Below are 16,504 nucleotides of genomic sequence, written 5' to 3' on the forward strand. Positions count from 1 at the left end.
ATATACACTCAAAACAAGAGAGACCAGGGTTATTACATGCATAATTTATTTGAATGTAGATTTAACAACAATAACAACAAAATATCTGCAATTTCTAACAAAGTAGTCTTTTGTATATTAGTTTTAGTTTTTTATTGTTTTTCATTCTAGGAAGCTATTATTATCCTATACTATGAATAATTAAACATAGTGATATAAAACCTTAGTCTTTTATGTATTTGTGGATATGATACTGTGGGCATTACTGCCAACCTTGCAGAGCAAGGTGACTTGGATGATAAGGGTGATCCAATTAAATTCTAGAAAAAATGGGCAATGGAAGCGGTTTTTCAGCTTTGAGATAATGATGGAATCTTGTAAAAATTTGGTGAATAATTTAAAAATAATCATGTTTGAGTTTAAAATTCTGTGAAATTAAAATCATGATATTATTTTACAAATTATTATATGTGCATAGGAGCCAAATTTCTGATAACATTATTATTTTTGAGCTTAAAATTCTTTAGTGCAATTATATCCTTCTGAATAATGTACACTAAACTATAACAATGTTGTCAGATTATTTTAATCAATAAAATATACTTCATAAAAAAACTTCCATTAAAAGGATATATATATTTTTCAATTCAAAATCATATATATATATATAACTTGATAAAATTTATAAAAAACACAGGATATATAAAATTAACAATTATGTAGTAAATTTAATAAATATTAATGAAATTTTAATTTTTAGTGTGTATGTGTGATGCAGGGGTTCCTGGAAGCCCTTCTACCTCCAGGCTACCCTCCCAAACCTATTTTATACTTTTTATTTGGAAACAGAGTGTCATAAGCCAGCGAGGCTGGCTTCGAACCTGCGTGATCCTCCTGTCTCCGCCTCTCAAGCACGGGGATTACAAGCGTGGCCACCATGCCCGGCTGAAACTTTAATTTTAATTCTAAAGTTATTATTATGGGAAAAAAACAATCTTTTTAATGAAAAAATATGTGTATTACTCAAAACTCTCAGTTTTAAATTTACATTATTAGCCGGGTGTGGTGTCACATGCTTGTAATCCCCGCGCTTGGGAGGCTGAGACAGGAGGATCGCACAGGTTTGAAGCCAGCCTGAGCTACTCAGTGAGGCTCTCAGCAACTTAGTGAGACTCTGTTTCCAAATAAAAAATATAAAAAATAGGTCTGGGAGTGTAGCCCAGAGGTAGAAGACCTCTGGGTTCCACCCCCAGTACCACAAAAATAAATAAATAAATAAATAAATAAATAAATAAATAAATAAATAAATAAATTTACATTATTGCTTTTTCTAATCTGAGATATAATTCTCCTAGTCACACTTGTTTTAAAGCAACATAAAATTTATATTATGCTGTACCCCTATTCTGTTAGTTTTTTACTTCTTTTCTGAAGATGAAAAATGATAAAAAAAATATCATTTTACTCTGAGGTACAATTGTATACCTATATTATGTAGGTATCTCCTTTAAATATATTTCACTTATAAGTTTACCTAAAAACATTATTTGTGTGGGTTATTTAGTGAGAATTACTTCAGTGATAGATATAATTTTCACTGATATATACTGTGCAGCTTTACTATATTTTAGTATTAATGCTATCCAAAATACTTTCTTCTGTTTATATCTAATTACCATAAAAGCATTAGGCTTATTATAATTATTTCTTATTATATAATAAATAATGTGCCAAACTAATTATGTTTTCAGACAAATAGTAAAAGATATTTAAATATATTAAATGCAATAGAAAATAATTTATGAATCAAATTATTTAACCCTCTAAAATTTAAAATAAATTCAAATCTCTTCATTTTTATATAATAGTTTTACAATTCTAAATTTTATAAATCTAAATTATGCCCTTAGACTTCTTCCTTTATACTTTTAAATTTTAAGTAAAATATTTGAAATAAAGACAAAGATACCTACATACAGCAAAAAAAGAAGAGAAAATAAAACTAGATGCAATACTCACAATTTGGAATTTAGTATAAATTAATATTTGAGTCTCAGTTCAGTAAAATCAGCATCATATTTTTCAAGTATTAGGTGTTTTCTATGTTAGTTCTATGGGTAGTTAGATAACATGTTTAAAGAATCAACATTATACAAATGATAAATTAGCATCATTTCAGAAAGGATCCTAATGTATAAACTGCTCTTAATAAAGTTCATAAGTAACTAATACAACACGTACATACACACATTCACACAATTAGCTTACTAATGAATATGGTTAATGGTAGAAACATGTTCTTTTTATGAGCACAAAAATAAATCAGAATGTGAAACTAAGTGTTGTCAAATTAAAGTAGCTTGAGAATCCTCTTGAACTGTGACCAAGATACACAAATTTAGAAAGTCTTCTGTTTTCTTGTAGGATGGTGGCCTAGAACTGATTGTTGATTGGACTTTGACCACCATTAATAAGGGAGACTGGGGATTGCAGGCTGTCAGCTACAGAGTCTTGCCTCAGGAATGCTACTGGGTTTTCTGTGTGAGTCCTATTTGGAAGAAGTTTGTTGAGACCACTTAAAAGAACAGAGTGGGACTTCACTAAATTTACAGAATGTACTTTATGAAATATTTTATTACTGGTTGTCAATTTACATTAAATAAATATCTGTATTAGGTGAAGAATTCGACCCAATTTTAATTTTTATATACGCCAATACTGAGGTTGGAGAGCCAACTAGCTAACAGTTTTCACATCATATTTTTGACAGTGAATGCTATCAGAATCTATAAATATCGCCTTATATTTTGTGTAATTAGTGAATTTAAAACAGTACAGGTGAAAAATTCAATGACTTTTTGATAAAATTATTAAAAGAACCCAAAAATCCTAACAACAGTTGCAGAAGTCAGGGAATCCACAAAAGAATGACAGATAAAGTTACAATATAATCACATTTTTCTGGGGCAGGATCTAAGAATTATAAAAATAAGAAAATTCAACTGTAAAAAGTCTAAATGAATGAAATGACTGCTATTCCTCCAAATTTTCTACATTGCTTAGTATTAGCTCTGACTTTATGATCACACCAGAAAAAAACTGCTTAATAATATACAATTATAAGGATTAAAAAATTTCCTCCTTGTTCATTCATGTCTTCATAGTACTATAATAATAGCTACTATAATAATGATACATAAATATGTGTAAAGCATATTTTTTATTTTTGATCCTTAGATTGTTCACATTTTCTATTTTCTGAGATCACATAACCTTATTTACATAGAAATTGGTTTTAAAAATTAAAACTCTCATTTCTTAAGTTCATTCATTTTCATACTTTAGGAATATATGCTATTATTTCCTACCCAATTAAAGTAAAATAGTCAGGTTACAATATCCAAATAGACAAAAGGATATTTTTTAAAAGCAACAGAAAGTTTTAAAGCATTTTTACCTCAACTTGTTCTCCTTACAAAGAAGCAAAGATAACTATTTTTATTTGCTTACTTTAGTCAAAATTGCCTCTAATGAAAAACAGTCTCACCCATCTTTCCCTGTTTTCTACATTTAACTAAAAGAACCCCAGATCATTTCTATCTAAAACATATTTACTTTGTCCTTGAATTCAAAATGTGGCAGCCTATTAAATTTTAAAATCTAGTTCAAATTAAATATTTACTTATAAATGACATATATAAGAACACATCATTATATAAAGTATCAATGTAAAGATGATATTTTAATATTTATAAAAACAAATAAATTGTTTTATTTTCTCTGAATATATTGAAACTTATATTCTTACTACTTCAATCCAAACCTCTAAATTGACATAGCATACAAGAAAAACAAAACCTTATATACATGTATGTAATATGATCACATGTAGAACACATGAGGCAACTGCTTCCCAGTTTCTGCAAAGTTGTTTGATCCTGGCCGTGAAAATATATAAAGTAGGAGACATTAGCTCACCAGTTCTACTCTTTATATGTATAATATATAGAGAATCACATACAGAGACATTTACTTTTTAAAAACAAAATTAAAGTTGCTTTTGAAAAATGTTTTTTCTATATCTTTGTGAAATTGTGTTTTATTTTATAATTTGGGATAAAAGTGCATATATTACTTCCTATTGCTGCCACAGTAAATTATTAAAAAATTAGCAGCTTAAATAAACATAAATGTACTAACTCATGTTTCTATAGGTCAGAAATTTTTATGAGTTGGACTACTAGCAATGGCTTCTGTTCTCATAAGATCAAAATCAAGGTTTCTGAGTATAATCTTGAGGCACTAAGAGGGAAATCTGTTTCCCAGCTCATTTGAGTTGTTGGCAGAATTTACATCCCTTCTAAATAGCAGTTCTGAGCTTCCCATACTGCTTAAGACCATGGCATTCCCTACCCCCTTCATCTTAGAGTCAGTACCATTGCCTTTAGTGGTCACTATTGTATTATTGTGACTTTTCTTTGATACATCTCTTTAGCTACTAGGTGGAGAAAGTTTTTTAAGGTTTTATTTAATTAGATTGGTTCCATCTCCAGTATTCTGCGTATCTCGAAGATACATGTTTTAGTTATATTTTTAATGCTGCTATCAAAATACCTCACAAAAAGAACTTGGCGGAGGAAAAATTTATTTGGGTTACAGTTTTAAAGTTTTGGCTCTTAGCCCTCTCCAATAAAGAAACATTGTGTCAGCAGGGATTTGCAAAGGAAAGTTGTTCAACTCATGGTGGCTGGAAGCAGAGAGAGCAAGAGGGGGCCAGGGATAGATATTGTCCTCAAGGCCACATCCCTACTGACCCACTTTTTTCTATCATGTCCTCCTTCAAACCTTCCTATATTGGGAACAATGCTTTCAACACAAGAGCTTTTGGTGGAATATTCCAATCTCAAGCCGTAACAGTAAGTTTTCTGTCACATTAAAAAATATACCTTTGCTTTCCTGTGATGTAATGAATTTGTTGGTTTATAAACAACTCTGGGGAGAAGATGGCATAATTCTGCTACCTTGGTATACTTTAAAAGTGCTTAAGTAAAATTTTAAACAGCATTCTTTGAGATAATTTTTTTTTTAAACTTTCAGCTTTTCTGTTTCGGTTTCCTATATTGATTTGTTTGGGCTTTGATATGACTTTATTTTATATAGAACTCATTCACCTTTGAAATGTTTATGTTTATTGTTCTTTTGAAATAATTAGTATTCTGACGATTCCTTTGAAGATGAAATTACTTTTCAAAAACCCCACTCTTAAATAATTAATTTTAACATCATTTTAAAAATTGTTGGCTTGATAAATTTTTAGAACATATTAAAGATAAAATATTTCACACTGAGAACCACATTTGTATCATCAGCCTTCATTACCACATTGTTTTAAAGTGGCATTTAAATTCTTTTTGTATAAGAATTCGGTTTTAATTTATGCAACTCCTCCTTTTATCATATTATGTTAGATTATCCTTCCTCCTTCATTTTCTCTTCAGTATTTATGTGTTGTCTTTCAGCCCTAAGGAACTTCCAATATCACTTCCTTTCTCTCTACCTTGGAAAAATTAAGTAACTAGATCCAGATAATTTTGGGCCATAAGCATGAAAAAGAGGGGAGCATGAAAGTATGAATAATTGTATCTCCTTACTAAACACTATTTTTGATGCTATATTTCATTTTTCTTAACTAATTCCTGGAGTTTTAGAGAACAGGATCATCACTCTAATTATAACACAGAACAAAGTCTCTGTGGGACTAGAACAAAAAACGAAAATAAATGCTGGGAAAAGGTCTAGGTCATCCTGCCATAGGTCACACTGGCAATCTCTATTCTTTATATACTAAACTTTTTCTTTCTAATGTACATATATTTTAAGAGATAAAAAGTATCTCCAAATACTTCCAGACAGGTAAATAAACATGTCTCCTTAATTCAGGCTTTTCTTTTGCTAGGTGAGCTATACCATATTACTTGCTTATTATTCCTAACCTCTTTTCCATATAAAATTATTTATCTAAAAATAAGGTGTTTAACAAAATTTTCTTAAGCATAGTTTTGTATTATATGATAAACATACATATATACATACACATACACACATATAAATATGAAAAAGCATGAATATATTTTAATAAAAAGGAAAATTTAGATCAATGACAGAATCTTAACTTTCTTGAGTCCATTCAGAGAGCTGAGGTTCCCACATAAACAAGTAGCTTGATAAATAATTCACATTTAGTGAAGGAGAACAACAGAAGTTGTGGATACTGTGCACAATTCGCAGGTAATAAGAAGGATTCAGCAAATTTTAGATCATGTTGCTAAAAATTATCCTAGCATGTATGTATAGAAGCCTGGGAAGTCAGACAGTAGAATTTAAATTTATTCATAGGTTTTCTTTGTTTATTCATCATATTTCATGGGAGTACTTGGCATCAGGGAGATAAATGAAAAAGGACTATTTTGCAGTATGGTTCTTCTTACTGCAATAAAAGTCCACCCAGACATAACTGATTCCTTCTACCCTATGTAACAAAAGCTGATTTTTTATGATCCTTTATTTTCTATGAAACAAGAGCTATAAGCCACTGAAATAAAAATAACAAAACTACTGATCTATTGAATGGGCCAAAATCCATTGTTTAGGAATAAAGAAAACAAAAAAAAATTATCTCGTAAAGAAAAAACTAGACTAAGTTCTAGACCTGAGATTGCTATCATAAGAGGTCTATCACCAGAGGAGGAGTAGAGAACCCTATTCCCATAAATACCCTATGCTAAGAGGTTTGGCTATAACCAGTATGATAAAATATGGTTATGCTTTTTTATTTCTAATGTAGGTACCTTTTTGCCTAATATCTCTTGGTAAAACTCTCAACTTAGTGTTGAATAGCAGTGGAGAAAGTTTTCTTTCTTGCTCACAGAAAACTCTCAGTGTTTTACATTTATGTATGATGTCAATTGTAAGCTTTTCATAATAGGATTTTGTCACATCAAGAAATGTTCCATGTTTAGTTCTTGGAGAGTTTTTCTCATGTAAGGATGTTTCATTTTGTAAAATACTTGTTTCAAATAATTAAAATTGATCATGTTTTCCCCTTTCTTCTATTGCTGTGATGTTCATTCTTGCATTCTTAGAATAAATAGCACTTGACCATTATGAATAATCATTTTAATACACTGTTGGATCAAAATTTTAATACTGCTTTGAAGGTTTTATGTATATATTCATAAGAAATATTGATTTATAATTTTTTCTGATATCTTATTTGCCTTTGGTACCACAGTAATGTCAGTTTCATAGATTGAGAATGGTTTTCTTTCCTTTATTTCTCTTGTCTTTTAAAATAATTTAAAAAGGATTACTATTAACTCTTTTGAGAATATTTTGCAGTATTATCCCATGAAGCCATGTAGGCAAGGACTTTTCTTTGTTGGGAAGCTTTTAATTGCTAATAAAATCTTTTTATTTTCATAGTTCCATTGGTATTCTTTGATTTCTTGAGTCAGTTTAAGTCGTTTTTATGCTTCAAGCAACTTGGTCATGTCTTCTATTTTCTCTGTTTTATTGGTATAAAGTTTTTTATGATGTTCTGTCAAAAGTTTTTCATCTCTATAAAGTCAGAAGCATTTTTCCACTTTTACTTCTAATTTTATATATTTGTACCTTCTCTTTTGTTTTTGTTTTTTCAATCTGACAATTTCTTTAACTTTTCAAGGAGAACTAACCATTAGTTTTATTGATTTTTAATTTATTTATTTTTTATTTGTGGTGCTGGAGATGAAACTCAGGGAATCAAACACACAAGACAAGCTTCTTCCACTGAGCTACATTCTTTTTCTTATTGATTTTTTAAAATTGTTTTTCCACTCTTTTGCTTACCTCTTCTGTAATCTTTATTTATTTGTTTCCTCCCTTTTTGGTTGTGGTTCACTCCTCATTTTATACTTTATGACTCAAATAAAACAATTTTCCTATTTTAATGTAGACTTAAACTATCAGTTTCCTTCTGAGCTCGACTTTCACCACACCCTTAAGATTTGCTAAGTCTTATTTTCTTTTTCATTGTTTATAAATATTTTCTAATCTTACCTGAAATTGCTCTTTAAGCTACTGGTTAGTCAATAGTATGCTAATTTCCACTTATTTGTGAATTGTCCAATTTTTCTCCCTTTGTGCTAGGGACAACACTCTGTATGCTGTTGCTTCTGCTAATCTGTTGAGATTTGTTTTGTGTCCAGACTTTCTCCCTGCTACACAATATCCCATAGTGTTTTGAATCTTGTAAATTTCTGGTATTGTTGAAGTCCTCTATTTTCTCATTTATCTTATATCTGGTTGAACTACAATTATTTAAAGTTGAGTACTAATATCTTAAATTCTTATTGTAAATTCATCTATTTCTCTAAACTATCAATTTTTACTTCATATATTTTGAAAATCTGCTATGAGGTGCATATATTTTTATAATTTTGAAATATTTTTCCTATATTAAAACTTTTCACCAATGTATAATGTGCTTTTTTCCACTTATAAACCTTTTTGATTTCAGTGTATATTGCTTTTTATTAATATAATTGACTTGGTCTATCTTGCTTACTAGTTCCATATACTATATTTTTTATTTCCTTAACTCTCAGCAGACAAAGGCCCTTAAATCTGAGTTCCTTGTAAGTAGCAGATAGTTAAATTACATTTTGTTATCTATTCTGCCCTTACCCTCTTTTTTTTTTTTTTTTTTTTGGTGGTACTGTGGGTGGAACTCAGCAGCTTTCTACCTCTGGGCTACACTCCCAGGCCTATTTTATATTTTATTTTGAAACAGGGTCTCACTAAGTTGCTAAGAGCCTCACTCTGTAGCTGAGGCTGGCTTCGAACTTGTGCGATCCTCCTGTCTCAGCCTCCCAAGCGCGGGGATTACAAGCGTGCGCCACCACGCCCAACTCAATTTATCCTCTTTGATGATGGAATTAAATAAATTTATATTTACACTGTTGTAATTACAATACTACTTATCTCTGCAATAATTATTTTATTGTCATTGTTAATAGAGAAGGATTTATTGTTTTATTTTATTATTTCCCATGTGTCCTCTTTTTACATTTCCTCGTTTAAAGTTTATTGTTTACTAATACATTCTTTTTTCTTCTAGTTTTTTAAATTTTTTTCTAAGATTACTATGGGGAATACAACTAGCTTTCTAAAGTGAATAGATATGTTTTGAATTGAGATGAACTGAACTTAAATTTTACCAAAATAAATTTCAATCTCTTAGAGCTCCATCCTCACCATCTTATGTTACTACTGTCACTAATCACATCTTTATGCACTTAACCCATTAACATACTCTTATAACTTTATACATTTTTATTTTAAATCATATAGAAAAAAGATAAAGTTGCAAACAAAAACCACAATAATACTTATGTTGGCCCATATATTTACCTTTATTATAAAACGTACTTTTCATATGGCTTAGAGTCAAAGTCTACCTTCTGTCACATCAATCTAAAGGTTTCCTTCAGCATATTGTGTAGTGAAAACCTACTAAAAGTATGGTATTATTATATTTTAATCAGTAAACATTCATTTAGTATTACTCATAATAATTGTGCTCATGTTCTTATAGAGGGAAAATTGTATAGATGGTCCAAGTGCCCAGAACCAAGCATCTCAGGGTATTCAGTAAATGTTTTTCAAAAGAATAAATATTCTATATTAATATTTATTTATTCTAGATTTATTCTAGATTTCTAACAGAAAAAAGAAAACACCTAATTTAAGTTATTAATTAGAATTTCAGGTATGAAATAAAGAAAATAAATGACACCAAAAAAAAGCCCATGAGGCAACTGGCAAATTAAAGAAACAATATGATTTTTATATATTGTATGCCATTCTCTAACTTCATTCTAATTCACTACTTTTCACAGTTAAAAATATCTTAATATGCATATCACATCACCTCTCTTGCTATGCTATTTTATTCCCGGGAAATTTTGGTATACAGTAAAACATAGATTTATTTTTCCTCATAAGAATCACTATAATAGCAGAGATGCTGGATTATATTTTATAATAATGTGTCATCTCAATGCTACAGGGAGTCCTTGAACACATGCTGCCCATATGCCCAAAGAATTTACCCTGTGCACATTTTTCCAAATGACTAACTGACTAAATAAATTCTCTCAAGACAAGTCCCATTATAATGCTGATCAGCCATGGTTCATTTATTGTTATATAATTGCAAAGGATGTTTATCCTTTTTTGCCCTTTTATGCTGCACAAGCTGTTGTTATGTTCTGGGTCACAGAGAGGATGAAACTGTGACTAAGCTGTTTCGTAAGTGCTCTATGATTTGGTACTCAGCAAAAACCTAATCAAATAGTACTTTGTCTCCTAATCTGTGTATTTTTATGCTGAAATATAAGCATGGTATATTAACTTCATAAACAGTGACTTGCGCTTGTCAAAATGTCTTGCAAATGATTTTCTCTGCTCTCTTCTTTATAATAATTATGCATACCATTTCAGTGAATTAAGAAATGAAAGTGATTTAGAATTTTTCAATATATTATTCTTGTTGAAAAAGTGTACAAACTGAACATATACAGGAATATATAAATAGACCATATAATTTTGTAAAGATTATAAATGCATTATAACAGAATGTTAAGTCTTCAAATGAAAAATATGAAGATTCTTTATCTTTAAGTTTAAAGGTCTCCTTAGTAAAATTCAGAATAAGGAATATTTTGCTTGATTAAAATTTTCAAGACAAAGATTTTGTAAATCATGATTACTAAACTTTTATTTGTTTTTCATATTTACTAGTACAGTTGTGTTTAATCCAATGATAATTTAGCATTTATTTGAGGATATTGATATCAGCTTTATAGATATACTAAATATCTTTGAAAGAATCAAAATTTTAGCTCCTATCCTGAATGCATAACAGCTGCTTCTCTTACCTTAGTGCTTTCTAATAAGGAAATGACAACCTGATGCTTTATATTCCAAAATAGGTTTTTATTATATATATAAAGAAATTGTACCAATGCCTAAGTAGAGATTCACCTCAAAACAGTGCAAATATGATAAATTTTAATTTTTTCCAATAAATGTTAAATGTATAATCTATGAAAACTATTTTAGCTTCTTAAAATTCTTAGCAAAGGCCATAACATCCACTTTGTTACTTTTATTTACCATTCTACTTATGTCCTTTATTCTAATTCTCTATATAATATTATGACCAAAATGTGAAGTGAAGGTATATCACTTCCACTGTAATTCCTCTTACTTACAACATACCTCTAGAACAGAGATTAGTAATATGTTTATTGGTATTGCTTTATTGGTCCCTTGTAGTCTCACATCATGATGTAGGTCAGAGTGATATTTACATACATGCACATAGCACTTAGTGAGCTTCTGCCTGCTCCCTCCCCATGCCTTCCTCTTCCCCAAACATGATATTGAGATTGGAACTGGTATTACCTACATGTACCTCCTTTGTTAATTCCCCCTTCCTGAACCATCACTCTCCCCTGAGTGATATGTTTTGATTCCAAAATTGCCCGTTTCTTTCTTTTTTTTTTTTAAGTTCTTACTATTCTGAGAAGCTTGAAAAAGAGTTTAAAAAGGAAAAAAAAAAAAAAAAACAAAGAAAACCTTACCTTAATTTAATATACTTTCCATGGTGATGGACATTCTCACTTGGTTATTACTGATATTCTGACTTATTTTGGCATTTATTCACTCTGACTACAAGTTAACTATAATCATTGTCTCTCTTGTGGGTACTTGCATTTAAATTTAAGGAACATTTTGGGATTTTCAAGTAACATCATTGCTTAATATTGTACATCTAGCAACCACAGGACCTTTTCTGTCTTGGAATCTGCCATAAAACATTTTTTCCAAGAATCATTGATGCTAGTGTTCAAACTATCTCTCTTAATGGAACAAATGCCTCAAGATAAAGTATTTTAAAAGGAAATAAGATTGCAGGGCATTTTCCATCACGAATTATGACCTTTGATTCTCAAAATAGTCACAATATCTGTCCAATTTTCTTTTTTTAATTCATGTGGATCTGTTTATAATCAGGCAAATCATTAATTCCACTACTAATCACATACTGGTAAGTGGATAAGACACCACTATCCTTTTAAAATATATTCTAACGAATTTTCTTGAAGGCACTTCTGTTATCTGTCATTGACAATGTAGAAGTAGTTTATACTGCAAACATCATCCTTCTAATTATTCTGAATAACTGGTTTTCTTTGTACTGATTCTTGTGTATTAAAGCACTTTCAATAAGCCTTTACATATTGTTGCATACAAATATTATTTTTATTTGTTACTTATAGGTTATTTTCTTTTTAGATTGTGGAATTGTGTACCAAAAAATTTAAATGTGTATCAATCAAATTTTGAATATTTTTGGCTTTAAAAATCATAGTAATATATTCCTTCTCAATATTAGACTGTCATGCATGTAATTATATTTCTTTTGTTACTTTAGTAGAAATGAATTTATTTATTACCTTATATATCTTGACACATGAATATAAATGACTAATTTATATTCTTTATCATACATCTTAACCCTATAAATTATTTTTAGAACCTTTGATCCAATTGTAGTCATTATCATAACAATCTTATTGGAATAATAATTTCATTGCAACCAATTATAATAACCAATATCTTTCTACTATTTTCAACAAAAATACACAGAGATCATAGTTTTGAATTATTTATACTATTATTTACATGATAGTACTATTTTTCTTAGTGATATTCTTTTGGCCAAATATATTTTCCTAAGAGACACTCAGTAAAGATATAATAAGAGATACTTATTATCATCAACACTTAATTATGCTTGCATTTTCTTGGTTAATTGTTTATCAAGAATTTCTTGGACTACTTATTTTCTACTTCTAGAAGCCTTTTGTTTTCTGTAATTTATTTTATATACAGTATGTCTATAGATGTGGTAAATAGATACTATAGTTACTGAATCTTGTCAAGACAAAATAATTTCTTTCTTTTAAATGACTATATGAAATTACTATATTACTATATATATATATTTAGTTTAAGATTGTAGTTTATAGGCTTTTTCTACATTTTATAGTTTTTCTAAAATTTTTATTAAGTGAAAGATGTTATGTAGGAATTGTTTCAGAAATGAATAATCATGTGAGAATTTGGGATTAAAAAAAGAGGAAAAATGAAACCTAGAGTAATAGAAAAATAGAACCGAAATATTAATATGCTCCTATTTCTATGTTAAGAGAATACCATGTTATTTTTTCATCAGAGAACTGAATGCAAAATTTTGTATTTTTTGAAGACTAATACATTGTATATGTGTTAGTCTTCAAAAATTAACTCATCCCTATTTTAAAATATGATCCGTGAAACTCTCTGTTTCAATAAACTATTCTTTATAAATACAATTGCAGTTTGTTAGAAGTACCCACCAGATTCTAAATGTGGCATGTTTCTACAGGTTATTATATAATATTCTTTATTTTCTAATGCTACATTAATTTCAGTTGTATGTGTATTTCAGTTATATGTGTATTATATTAATTTCATTATATATTACATAAATTTAATTGTATACTGTATATACATTAATTTCAGGTGTATGTATATTTAGAAACCAGATAAAACTAAGCTGGAATATGATCATACCACATGGCTATTTTGAGTTCTGTTGCCAATTAATCTGTAAAAAAAAAAAGTGTCACTATATATTTTTGAGTGATTTATACTAGTTGTTAAGATGACATAAAATTACTACTATATAGTAGGGGTGAGTGGAAATATTCTGGATTGCAAGGGATCTTCTGGACTCCTCATTGTATGTCTATCCTATGTGATTAAGTCAAAGAAAGGTTACAGAAACATAACTCTAGCCAACCTGATACTAGTAGAAATAAAAATATTTTATCATCCAACACACATGAAACTACAACTAACTGAATTGTTTAGTGCAAAGAAAGATAGAATGAGTATTGGGAAAATATAGATATAATTGCCAATTGTGACTACATGAGCACTTGAAATAATAAGACTATATAATTAATAGTATTCCTTATTTTGAATTTTATATGGTTATATAAATATAACCATATAATAAGTATATAATAAGTATATATTAACATATAATAAGTATAACCATATAAAATGGTTTTCTTCATTACTGTCATCTAATCCTGTCATGTAACACAACTACTGTTGTTAGTGGTTTTATTTTTTCTAAGTTTTTGCATATCAAATGGGACATATGACTTAGGCACAAGAAAAGAAAAAGTCAAAACATGGGTTTAGAGACTTTTGGAGAGACATTTGAGAGGTTTTTTTAAAAGAATGTTTTTATTACATGAGGAAAAATTGCATTATCTGTGGTAGAAATATGATTTTGGTAATATCTTCACATGGTTCAAAGTAATATATATATATATATATATATATATATATATATATATATATAGTCCCCAAAGAGGACTATGCTAGTTTTATCAGAGACCTAGGCCAGTGGCCTGACTTTGGGGTTCCCAAAAAATCAGGTATATTCACTCACCCCAAAAATTAAAAGAAAAATGATGATGGAAAACAGTAAAGGAACTTTAGTTAATATAGCCATATTGGGGAGATAAGTGATATTATGCATCTTAGCATAATCTTCTTCCTTAGCATAACCCTGTCTTCCAGGGTACTTGTATAAGCTTTGGATTTAATCATAGGAAGAATTAGAGTAGATAATAAGATATGTATGCACAGGTAAGCAATCTTGGTCAAACTGCGGACTGCTCATTTTTTCCTTTGTGTCTTCTAGGTGACTTTGAAGAAGTCCTATCATTTTTAGAGCAGTCCAATCCCTATGAAAGAATTTTTCCTGTGTATGTAGGCAGACTCAGTTCCTGACATAGGATTATTATTCCCACTTAGGTGGGGGGTGATATAATCATGAGGCTCATTCCACTTTCTGGAGTCCAGGATGACTGAACATTTCCAACAATGTCTGAACACTTCTATATGACACTCCACAGGGTCTAAAACAGTATTTTGTACAAGCTGGTGGTTAAAAGTTCCTTCATATCTTACAAATACCTTAGTTATTCTTGTTTTATGACATTTATCTTAAAGGGGTCAAAATGGATTAGGTAAATTTAGGACTAGCATACCTCGCATTACCATGCTTATTTGCACAACTGAGCAGGATTCTGATGCAGTTTATGGTAATAAAGAACGTAGATACAAAATGAAATCAGATGTCAAGTATATTATTCTGCTTTTTGCTTCTTATTACACATTTGAAGGCTCAGGTATACAGCTGGTGTTTTTTTTTTTTTTAACAAAAACAGTCTTCAATTCCCTATTTATAATAAGTTTGTAACATGTCCACAGAGCTAAAGGAAATATTTTCCTGATAGTCCCTTTCCTATGTATTTCCAAATTCATGTCATTACAAGAAGCATTTTCTGTGAAATTTAGGAAGTGTTACTCAAATCGTACACATATTCTTTTTACACTCTCATTTTGGTCTCAGCATCTGAGTCCCATTTGAAGCTGACACAGGTTGCTACTTCTCCAACAGATGCCACTACCCCAGCCCCCCCTGGGAAAGCAGGCAGATCTGCAAGTCCAGCTTTTGATGAATCTTTTCTGCTTCTTTGACTGCACAGCCATTAAATTTATAAGATCCATGGTGAAAGTTCCAAATTTTCTATAAATCACTCCACAAATGAAGCAGAAGACACTGAAATAGGAGAAAATTATCTTGATATTGCTGTTTATCCACATGAATTCTGCACTTGCTCACAGGTTTATTTTCACTGGCTTCCCAATTATTATTTTACAAATGCCTGATTTCCTGTAGTTTTGATTTTGATTAGACTGTCAGTGATACAGCTAAAATACACACATTATATGTGCGTATAAAACATTATTCGGTGTTTCAAAAATTAATTGAATGAAAACTTAATCATTAATGAACTATTTGGTAAAGTTGCTCAAAACACCTACCAACTCAATTTTCTTTACAGAAACATGAGACTAATAATACCTAAGTAAAACAAATGTTTTGACAAATAAATAAGATATGCAAAGTGTTTTTTTTATTATACAAACTATTCAGAGAGCACTAATATGTCAAATAGTCTATTATTCTAAAAACAATTAAAAATTGTTTTGAATTAAAGTTAAAATGAAAAATCCTCGAGTGATACATTTACCTGTAAAATCTCCTGTTTAATTTAGCATAAATATTTATGCTTTAAAGACTACCTGAATAAGAAATATTAGTGTTGGGTCAAGATGGCGGCGGCCACAGTCACAGTGGTGACCACAGCTGCGGAAAAGGACATGCATTCCTCAGAGAAGCCCTGGACACCAGATTTTGGTTTAATATCTGATTGGGGCAACTTAAAGAGACATTTCCAGCCATGACTTCCTATCTAGAATACAGGAGAGAGAGTGGATAACAGCA

This window comes from Muscardinus avellanarius (genome assembly GCF_963383645.1).
Source record: "Muscardinus avellanarius genome assembly, chromosome: 2".
Lineage (NCBI taxonomy): Eukaryota > Metazoa > Chordata > Mammalia > Rodentia > Gliridae > Muscardinus > Muscardinus avellanarius.